Source organism: Carassius carassius, chromosome 8 (genome assembly GCF_963082965.1).
Source record: "Carassius carassius chromosome 8, fCarCar2.1, whole genome shotgun sequence".
Taxonomy (NCBI): Eukaryota; Metazoa; Chordata; class Actinopteri; order Cypriniformes; family Cyprinidae; genus Carassius; species Carassius carassius.
The window spans coordinates 31,722,633-31,731,550 of record NC_081762.1 but is presented as its reverse complement, the minus strand read 5'-3'; the positions used below and the strand labels follow the sequence as shown (position 1 = coordinate 31,731,550).

Below are 8,918 nucleotides of genomic sequence, written 5' to 3'. Positions count from 1 at the left end.
CTTTCTTCAGTACCTGTGAACCTGTAACTTTTCACATGATAAATGATCAGATAAGTTAAATTTATCGACCGTCAGCTAATTAAGCTATGCTACTGCCAACAATGATGTGTTTATTGTCTAAGAAATCATGGTTTCTGGGCCCTATGTATGAAAATAATGATTAAACTATTTACATTTATATTTGGTATTAACACATAATAACACACACACATTTTAATTGTAAAAATCGTTACCAAATTGTTGTGGAGATATGGAAAACTGCATTTACCAAGAAATAATTGATATTTTCTAAAATAATGTAATAATAATGACTTTTTTTATAAAAAAACATTGAGAGTCTTAACTAAAAACAAACAAAAAAAGGCCAAATGTATCCATATGGGCCAAAGTATGTGGGAATAGTGCTCATTTTAATTTAGGTAGACCAGAAAGTTAAAAACACAGAAAAATGGCTAAGATTTTAAGAGGTAAAAGCACCTGGTGTAACCCTGGGGTAAGATGACAACATTTGAAGTATGATATATTTAATGTAATATTTTGTAGCCTGGTGTGTGTGTAATCATGGTTTAAGATGACAGCATTGAAAATAAAAGGACATTTCAGACTTCATATTGACGTTACATATTTTATATGTCAGGGATTCCTGTCCTTTGTAGAAAACTCATCTTCAGGACAGTTTATGTCATGGCCATGTTTATTACCACAGTAATATAGTTTATGCGTAGCTTGTTAAATTATTGTTACACACCTAACATACAGGTGTCTTATAGATTGCAAAAGGTAGTAGTCTTTTTCTGATTTTCATTTCAGAAAATGTATGCATATGCCTCTTTTCAACGGCAATCGGCAACATCAAGCCGACTCCTCATGGCACCTTCGGCGGAGGCGAGGCGCCTTGAAAATGTGGAGTCTGGAAGGGCCAAACCTAAGGAGGAGGTGCTGTCAGAGGCCAGTACTTTTGTCAGCACAAACGGTGGAGACCCCAGTGACCAGTTTTTGGTACTGGCTCACTGCAAACTTCAGTTTGGGAAGTACCAGGGCCAGAGATTTAGATGGCTCCTGGAAAACTCTCTGGGGTATGCCGTGTATTTGGTGCTCAGCATTTCCAATGAGACGGCGCAGACAACACCCCTGTCAGAAAATAAACAACTGTTCCTACAGTACTCTTCTCAAATTAGAGAGATGGCAGAAGAAGTGGAGAAGTATCAGAGGAAGCAGGAAATGCAGGCAGAAGCCCGGGCAACTGGAGACCAGGGCTGCTTGATGGTGGAGTTTGGTGACTTCCAGGGCCGGTCCATGAAAGATGTTTATGAGGACCAGAGTAAGGAGGCTCAAGCACTCATCAGGTACCTCGTTAAGGCAGATGCCAGGCCCAAAACCAACATGGCCATTTTCAAGACATATGTCCTGAAAAGACGGGCTTCTGCTGTGGGCACCAGCGTACGTCAGCCTGCACCTCACGCTGCAACCTCCAGTGCTTCTGCAACCACTACACCTCCACCTGCAGCTATCCAAACTGGTGTACAGAAGACCGCAACTGTGAAAGCGATGTTGGCACGTGGCAAAAATTTGTCGCCTTCACAGCTGGCGAAAAAACTCACATCACCAGTTAAACCCTGTGAGTAGGAGTGTGAATATAGAATTTTACCTACAGCATTTCTACATATATTAATTTATCATTATGGCAAACTTGTCAACTTGCCGTTTCCAGATCCATTATTGCAGTCCACTTTACCTCCTCCAGCAGCAGAACCCCCAGCCAAACATTTGCCCCCCATGCAGCTTTTCGCTACTGGTAAGTAAGCACCATCTTACATATGTTTGTCTCTGTGTATTGTTCACAATGATAGTTTTAACATTTGTGCTCCAGGCAAGTCTGTTCCCACTGCTGAAGATGACGATGAGGAGCTGGTATTTGCTGCATCACAATGTGAAGCACAGCTAAATACAGGTGTGGCATATGACACAAATGCACATATTACAAGAATGTTTTGTGAAAACACACTGAGAAGCGTTATTTCTTGGGGGAAAATAATCAACATTTTAAAATATGTTTTGTTTACAATACAGAACTATATCATATCATGCCTCAAGCGGGATGCTTTCTTTGAGTGCACTTCTTCAAAACCGTAAGGATTTTTCAAGGTGTCAGTGTATTTATTTGCGTTTCCGAACTTACCCGTTGTTAGATAATCACCAGATAACTTTTTCACACCGCTTGCTCTTCTCACACACTCTTCAGCTCTCCCTGAGCAGACAGGATGGTGGAAATTCATTGTTCTAATGATTAGAGGAACAGTTTTTCCTTACTCTATCTGTGTGTATGCTTCATGTCCGTGGGCTTCGTTGCTTTACACTTAATTCATCACACCACATTTTCCTTCATCCATTCCATCTGATCCTCATTCTCAGTGAGCTGCACTGATTCCATTCTCCTTAAATTAATATAGTGTATGCTGTGTTCTTTGCTTCCTTAACACTAGTACCACTTTCTTCACTCTCGTTCCTAAATATAACATAATAATTATGAATACTTGTCCAAAAATTGTGCTTTGCAGGCTGTTTGTGCGCTGCATTTATGGCATATTACTATCAAATGCAACAGTCATCCTTATTGTTTTTTACTATTCACTCAGAGGACTGTGCTGGTCCATCTCCATCAGTGGAAACTGCCAAGGCACCAGCTCCTTCACATCGCCAGCCACCAGCTGAGCTTCCAAGTCACTGGAAAGATCAACTTCCACCTTTCCAGCATGAGTGGATCCGGAACACACTATTTAAGGCCAACCCACGAACCGGCAAGTCAGAACTAGTGTCCCAGCTGAAACTTTGGTGGTATCCTCCTCAGCCCCCTTTAATAAACACTCAGCCCCCTGCCTCACCTGACCTCTTCTTCTGTCGGCCCCTTTTCTTATGGATGCCGCTGAAGATGTGGTTATTTCCTCTTGTCTGTGTTCGCCCAGACTGTGGTAAGCACAGACTAACAGCGGCAGGAATTTACTGCACCGTGCGTAAGGTCTTGGACATCGACGGGTGGTATGACCTTGCCACTGAGTATCTGCAGTGCAAACGCTGCAAAAAGAAATATCCTGCCTGGTCTGAGGACATCCTAGGACAGCTGGATATGGGCCACCGCAGTCAGTTTCCAGCTTTGCTGACATACAGGTAATTCATAATGACAATCATTCATTATTAGGTGCTTTTATATGGGTTATTTTTTACCAACTAAAGCATTTGCATGATTATACTGTTGCTTCCTTAGATACCCATGTGACAACCGGGTGCTGAGGATGATGAGGGAGAGGACACTGGGCAACAGTGTGACTCAGCTTTACAGGAAGCTGATGGAACAGCACAGTGAGGCATGGACACAGCGTGTCTTGCAGTACCTGACTGCCTGCGAACCATTCACAAGGTCCTCCCTTGTGCAGCCTCCTGTGTTTGCTGATCCTCCACTTTTACCTGCCCTGCCTAAACCTAAGTGGCTGTTAGCCGTGTATGCCAGGGATGTTCTGGGGCGACTGCACGAGGTCAAGGCCAAATTAACATCTGTCTTTGGCTGTGTTCTCAAGATGGATTCGACAAAAAAGGTATCAAAGCCCTGTTTATATCCAGAACTTTGCCAGATATGGATATGTGTGTGATGTGCATACATAAAGAGCACATCTTTTATTTTTCCCAATAGGTTACAAAGAAACTTGCCGGTGCTGCTTCAGGAACAGCTGCCTGGTGCACAAATGTCGGAAATGAACACTGCCAGGTCCTTGTCTCTGTGCTGGCAGCTGGTCTGATGAAACGCTACCGAGAGGCAGGAGAGGCAGCCCCAAAAGTGATGTACGTGGACAGGGACTGCTGCAGGCAGTATGGCCAATCGCGGGTGAAGATCATGTTTTCGGAGTGGGATGAGCTTGTAGTGCGCCTCGACATCTGGCACTTCATGCGGCGATTTGCTGCTGGTGTCACGACAGAGGCTCATCCACTCTACGGGATCTTCATGGCACGTCTGTCCACGTGCATCTTTCAGTGGGATCCAGAGGATGTGGCTGCTCTTCGCTCTGCAAAAGAGAGTGACCTGGCGGCAAAGAAGACTGGCCACATCTCAGAAAAGGCGGTCAGTGCTCGCATTACCCAGAGGGAGTTGGCACTGCACTGCCGGAGGAGGACCAGGGGGGTGGAGGAGACCGCCAGATTGATTGGGTCACTGATTGATCAGTTTGACAGTGCGGATGGGAAGGACACCCTGGGAGTTCCTCTGCTGGACCACGAACGGATCCAGCAGATATGGAAGGAACAGCGCAAGCACGTCCAGTGTATACAAGACCCAGAGGACTTTCTGCTGTACATGAAGACAGGGACATTGAAGAAAGGCAGCGTGGAGCTGTGCTGCTACAGGTGTGCTCGTGGCTCTACCTCCTTGGAGTCGTTCCACCTCCACCTGAACCGTTTTATTCCAGGTATTACATGCATATGGATTATTATTTTTCTGTAGAAAATATAAGCACTGTAACTGCTTCCATCACTTTAAAGTAATGCCGCATTAATAAATGTCACACTCTACATTACAATTACTTTTTAATGTCATTAGCATTGACAAAGCTGTCTTGACTAACAAGTCACTAGTAATACAGGAATAAGTGACAATCATTTTTAATTTAGTTACACAACTCTATTAAATGTAGTATACAAGTTACTTCAGAGCACCTTATGTGTAGTACATATATTGTACATATGTGACATATAAAACCCTTTTTTATATATTTTTTAATATTATTTAACTTTTAGGAACCAGTGCCAGCGATGCGCATTTTCAGGCCTATCTCCTTGAGGGCTTGATGCGTTGGAATGATGACCGAATGGAAGATGCCATAAAACGGGCGTCCTCCATTCGGACATATGGCAGTGCCATGAGAGAGGCTGTGGACCGGCTTAGCCGAACAGTCTTTGGGAAGCCCTGGGATGAGCGCTATCGCCCTCCTGGAGCATATACAGGTAAGAAATTTAATTTGTTCTTTTGCAATATTCTATTAAGTTATCTATTTAGCCTCCAATGTACTTGATAAATTATTAAGAGCACTTTTTTCTTTTTTTATTATTTTATTATTGTAGGTGAATTGCTGGGAATCGAGTACCTTTACAGCCAGACTGGCAAAACACTGACTCCAGTGCTCCAGAACCCAGAGGAGGAAGACCGGCTGGTGGAGGAGGTTGATGATCAGGACCTGCTAGATGAGGGGTTTGAGGAAGAGAGCATGGAGGACATCACAGTTCCAGTGCTGTATGAGGATGACCCCTGCCGTGATCTCAGAAACAGCCCCTCATCTTTGCCTCTGCCTCAGTCCCCAGCATCACTGGCTGAGCTGTCCACATCATCTGGAGGAGAGGGACAGTATCTCGCCCCTGCCTCTTCAGTGCTGTCACAGCCATCTGACACTGGAAGCAGTGTCTCCGGCGAGGCTCAGGTAAGACACTCTAAGGGCTTTATTTTGTTTCAGTCTCGTTTTATTCCAAATACACTACAAGCAAGGTGTTTTTTTTTAAGCCTGCATTTATTTGATTCAAAATACAACAAAAGCAGTAATATTTTGAAATATTTTTACTATTTATACTGCTATCCATTTGAATATATTTAAAAAAGTAATTCAGTCTTGTGATTTCAATGCTGAATTTAACATCATTACTCAGGGCACACGATTCTTCAGAAATCATTCCAATTTGCTGCTAAAAAAAACGGGTGCCGGGTGCTATATTATTATTATTATTAGGTTAAAAATAGCTTCTAGAGATTTTTTGTTTAGGTTTCTTTGATAAATAGAAAGTTCAGTATATATTGTAACATTATAAATGTCTTTATCATCTATTTAATGCGTCCTTGCTAAATAAAAGTATTAATTTCTATAATTTAATACTAAATATATAATGATTTAAATGTTCTGACTCCACACTTTTGGTTGGTATAGTGTATAATGTTAAAAAAGCTTTTTATTACAGATAAACTCTTATCTTGGATCCTTCTATTCATCAAAGAATCTTGAACAAAATGTACACAACTGTTCTAAATATTGATGATAATAATATCAATAAAAAAAGGTTTCTAGAACAACAAATTTGGATATTTGAATGATTTCTGAAGATCATGTGACACTGAAGACTCAGGAATGATGCTGAAAATACAGCTGTGCATCACAGAAATAACTTACACTTTAAACTATATTCAAATAGAAAGCATTTTTATTTTAAATAGTAAAATTATTTCACAATATAATGACTTTTGTTGTATTTGAATAAAATAAATGCAGGCTTGTTGAGCAGAATTCTTTAAAAAATGTAAAAAAATATTTCTGTTTAAAGGCTTTTGACTGGAAGTGTATATTAACACTAATCTGCATTTACTAGGGAGCAGTCATTGGACCTGATGGCATCGCTGGGTGGGACAAGGTCCAGGATCTGGCTGGTTTCCTGGTGGGTCTTCGTGAGGCTCCTTACCTCACCGACCTGCAGGTGACAGAGGCCATCCAGCTGTGGACAGTTCTCCCTGATGTTGATAAACAGCGGGTCAACTATCAGCCTCGACATCAGCCTCAGCTGACACATGGGCGCTTTAAGGCACCGAAGCGGTCCGGAGTCACACCGGGTGTGGAGAGTGTGAAACGGTGTCTGATTGGACATCCTGGGGGTCCAGCACAGTGGCCCAGCACCAGCCGCTTGGTTGAGGCCATTTGTATGAAGCTGTGTGCTTTACACAAGTCACCGACCAAGATGGCTGGAGTTTGCACCCCCAGGTGGTCTAAAATCCTTTCAGATTACCACCACATCCGAGACCTGGTGCTTAACAGTCGAAGGCTGATGGATGAAACAATGATCCAGCTGTTTGAGCTGAACCAGAGGACACTCATTCAGTGGTAAGCAAGGCACATTATTTGGTTCAAGGGAACTGAATACTTCTGTACACAGACACACACACACACACACACACACACATATATATATATATATATATATATATATATATATATATATATATATATATATTTTTTTTTTTTTTTTTTTTCAAGTAATTAACTTTCAGGTTTCAACGGCAGCAGAAGAATCAGGAAATGAGTGTCCTCGCCCAGGGACTGACTCCATCTGACCCAATTGATGTGGCTGATACGCAGCTTCCTCTGCCTAGGGAAAAATTGGATGACGTGCCATCAACATCAGGCCCAAAACATCAATTTATCCTTCCGCCAAATCGAGAAGGACAGGCTCCAATTCTGCGACCGGGTCGCCGGCCCACTTCTGCCAAAAGGGAGTGCCCTATCGCACCCGTCCCCACAGCAGCAGGAGTTGTGCAGCCCATTTCAGCACCTGGGTCACTGTTAGGCACACTAGTCCTTAACCCAGACATGACTGTGTCGATGGTGATTCCATCTTCTGGTGCTTTGACATCCGGTCCAGGCCCAGCTCCGCCTGCTCCTGCGCCTGCTCCGGCGCTGCTGCTTCTGTGTCCCGTTACACCCAGAGGAACAGGTACAACTGCTTCCCCACAGCCAGAGAGCTATCTGTTTCCAAGTTGGCCTCCTCCCTTCCGGGACTGGAATTGAGACCCGCTGGTCTAAGTGACATCTGACCGTTTCAGCTGTCCTCCCTAACATCCCTCTACATGTTAGATACAGCCCCATTTTTAGGTCAATTAAGAGGCCAACTTGCATTCGTTAGCCTTTCACACTGTCTCGAGGACTTTGATTGCTTCCACATTAGTTCATGTTCCTTCTTTTGTTGATGCTGAAATAGTTCTTTTTTCTTGGCTTTGGGCAAGAAGGCTCGTTGGTCTAGGGGTATGATTCTCGCTTTGGGTGAGAGAGGTCCCGGGTTCAAATCCCGGACGAGCCCTTGTTCAGGTTAAAACCTGAAGCTTTATTGTCTCATTGCATTCACAAACATTATGGCAGGTTTTTTCCAATCAGGCAGACACGGATGGCTAAGTTAGCTCAGCTGGTTAGAGCGTGGTGCTAATAACGCCAAGGTCGCGGTTTCTCTCACCGTACTGGCCAGCTGTTTTTATTGTCTGGGGGCCAAAATTGCTCAGTTGGGAGAGCGTTAGACTGAAGATCGAAAGGTCCCTGGTTCGATTCCGGGTTTCGGCAACATCTCCCATACTTTTCCCTTTTTTGAGGCGGGCCATTGTCCAAAAATCACTGGGTTCCAACCTCTCTGTATAACTGCTTCCCCACAGCCAGAGAGCTATCTGTTTCCAAGTTGGCCTCCAGCCAAGCAGTTTCGGTTCCATGGTGTAATGGTCAGCACTCTGGGCTTTGAATCCAGCGATCTGAGATCGAATCTTGTTGGAGCCTGTGTGCTTTCTTGTCACAGGAAAAGATAAAACAGCACTAGTTTGGCGATGGTGCCAGTGTTTGTGGCCCTGTGAGCAACAGCTGCACCAGTTAAGGTTCCATTGTGTAATGGTTAGCACTCTGGACCCTGAATCCAGTGATCCGAGTTCAAATCTCGGTGGGACCTATTTTGCCACCAGTTTGCGCAGGACCTTCTCGGTCTTGTTACGCCAGTATGCATGTGTATGGATTCTTGTATTATGTAGGACAATGTCTGAAATACTTTTCGGCACCTTTTAGTCCAAAAAAATTAACTAACGTAGAGAGTGTGGCCGCATTGCATCGATGCTCAGTCTGTCTCTTTAGGGCAGTGGTTCTCAAACCTGTCCTGGAGGCACCCCTGCCCTGCACATTTTTATTGTCTCCCTTATTAGACACACCCAAATAAGGTCTCACGGTCTCTACTAATGAGCTGATGATTTGAAACAGGTGTGTTAGATGAGGGAAACATTCAAAATGTGAAGGGCAGGGGTGCCTCCAGGACAGGTTTGAAAACCACTGCTTTAGGGAACTGTGCGTAAAATGGCACTGTTTTGCAACCAATTT

General features: G+C 43.6%; 2 non-coding genes across 2 annotated transcripts; both read left to right on the top strand.

Moving 5' to 3' along the window:
• Positions 1–7,800: 7,800 nt before the first annotated feature.
• trnap-ugg (transfer RNA proline (anticodon UGG)) lies at positions 7,801–7,872 on the top strand. The gene has a single exon. It is a non-coding gene; the product is annotated as a tRNA-Pro (tRNA).
• A 181-nt stretch (positions 7,873–8,053) lies between these two features.
• Positions 8,054–8,126, top strand: trnaf-gaa (transfer RNA phenylalanine (anticodon GAA)). The gene has a single exon. It is a non-coding gene; the product is annotated as a tRNA-Phe (tRNA).
• The last annotated feature ends 792 nt before the right edge of the window (positions 8,127–8,918 follow it).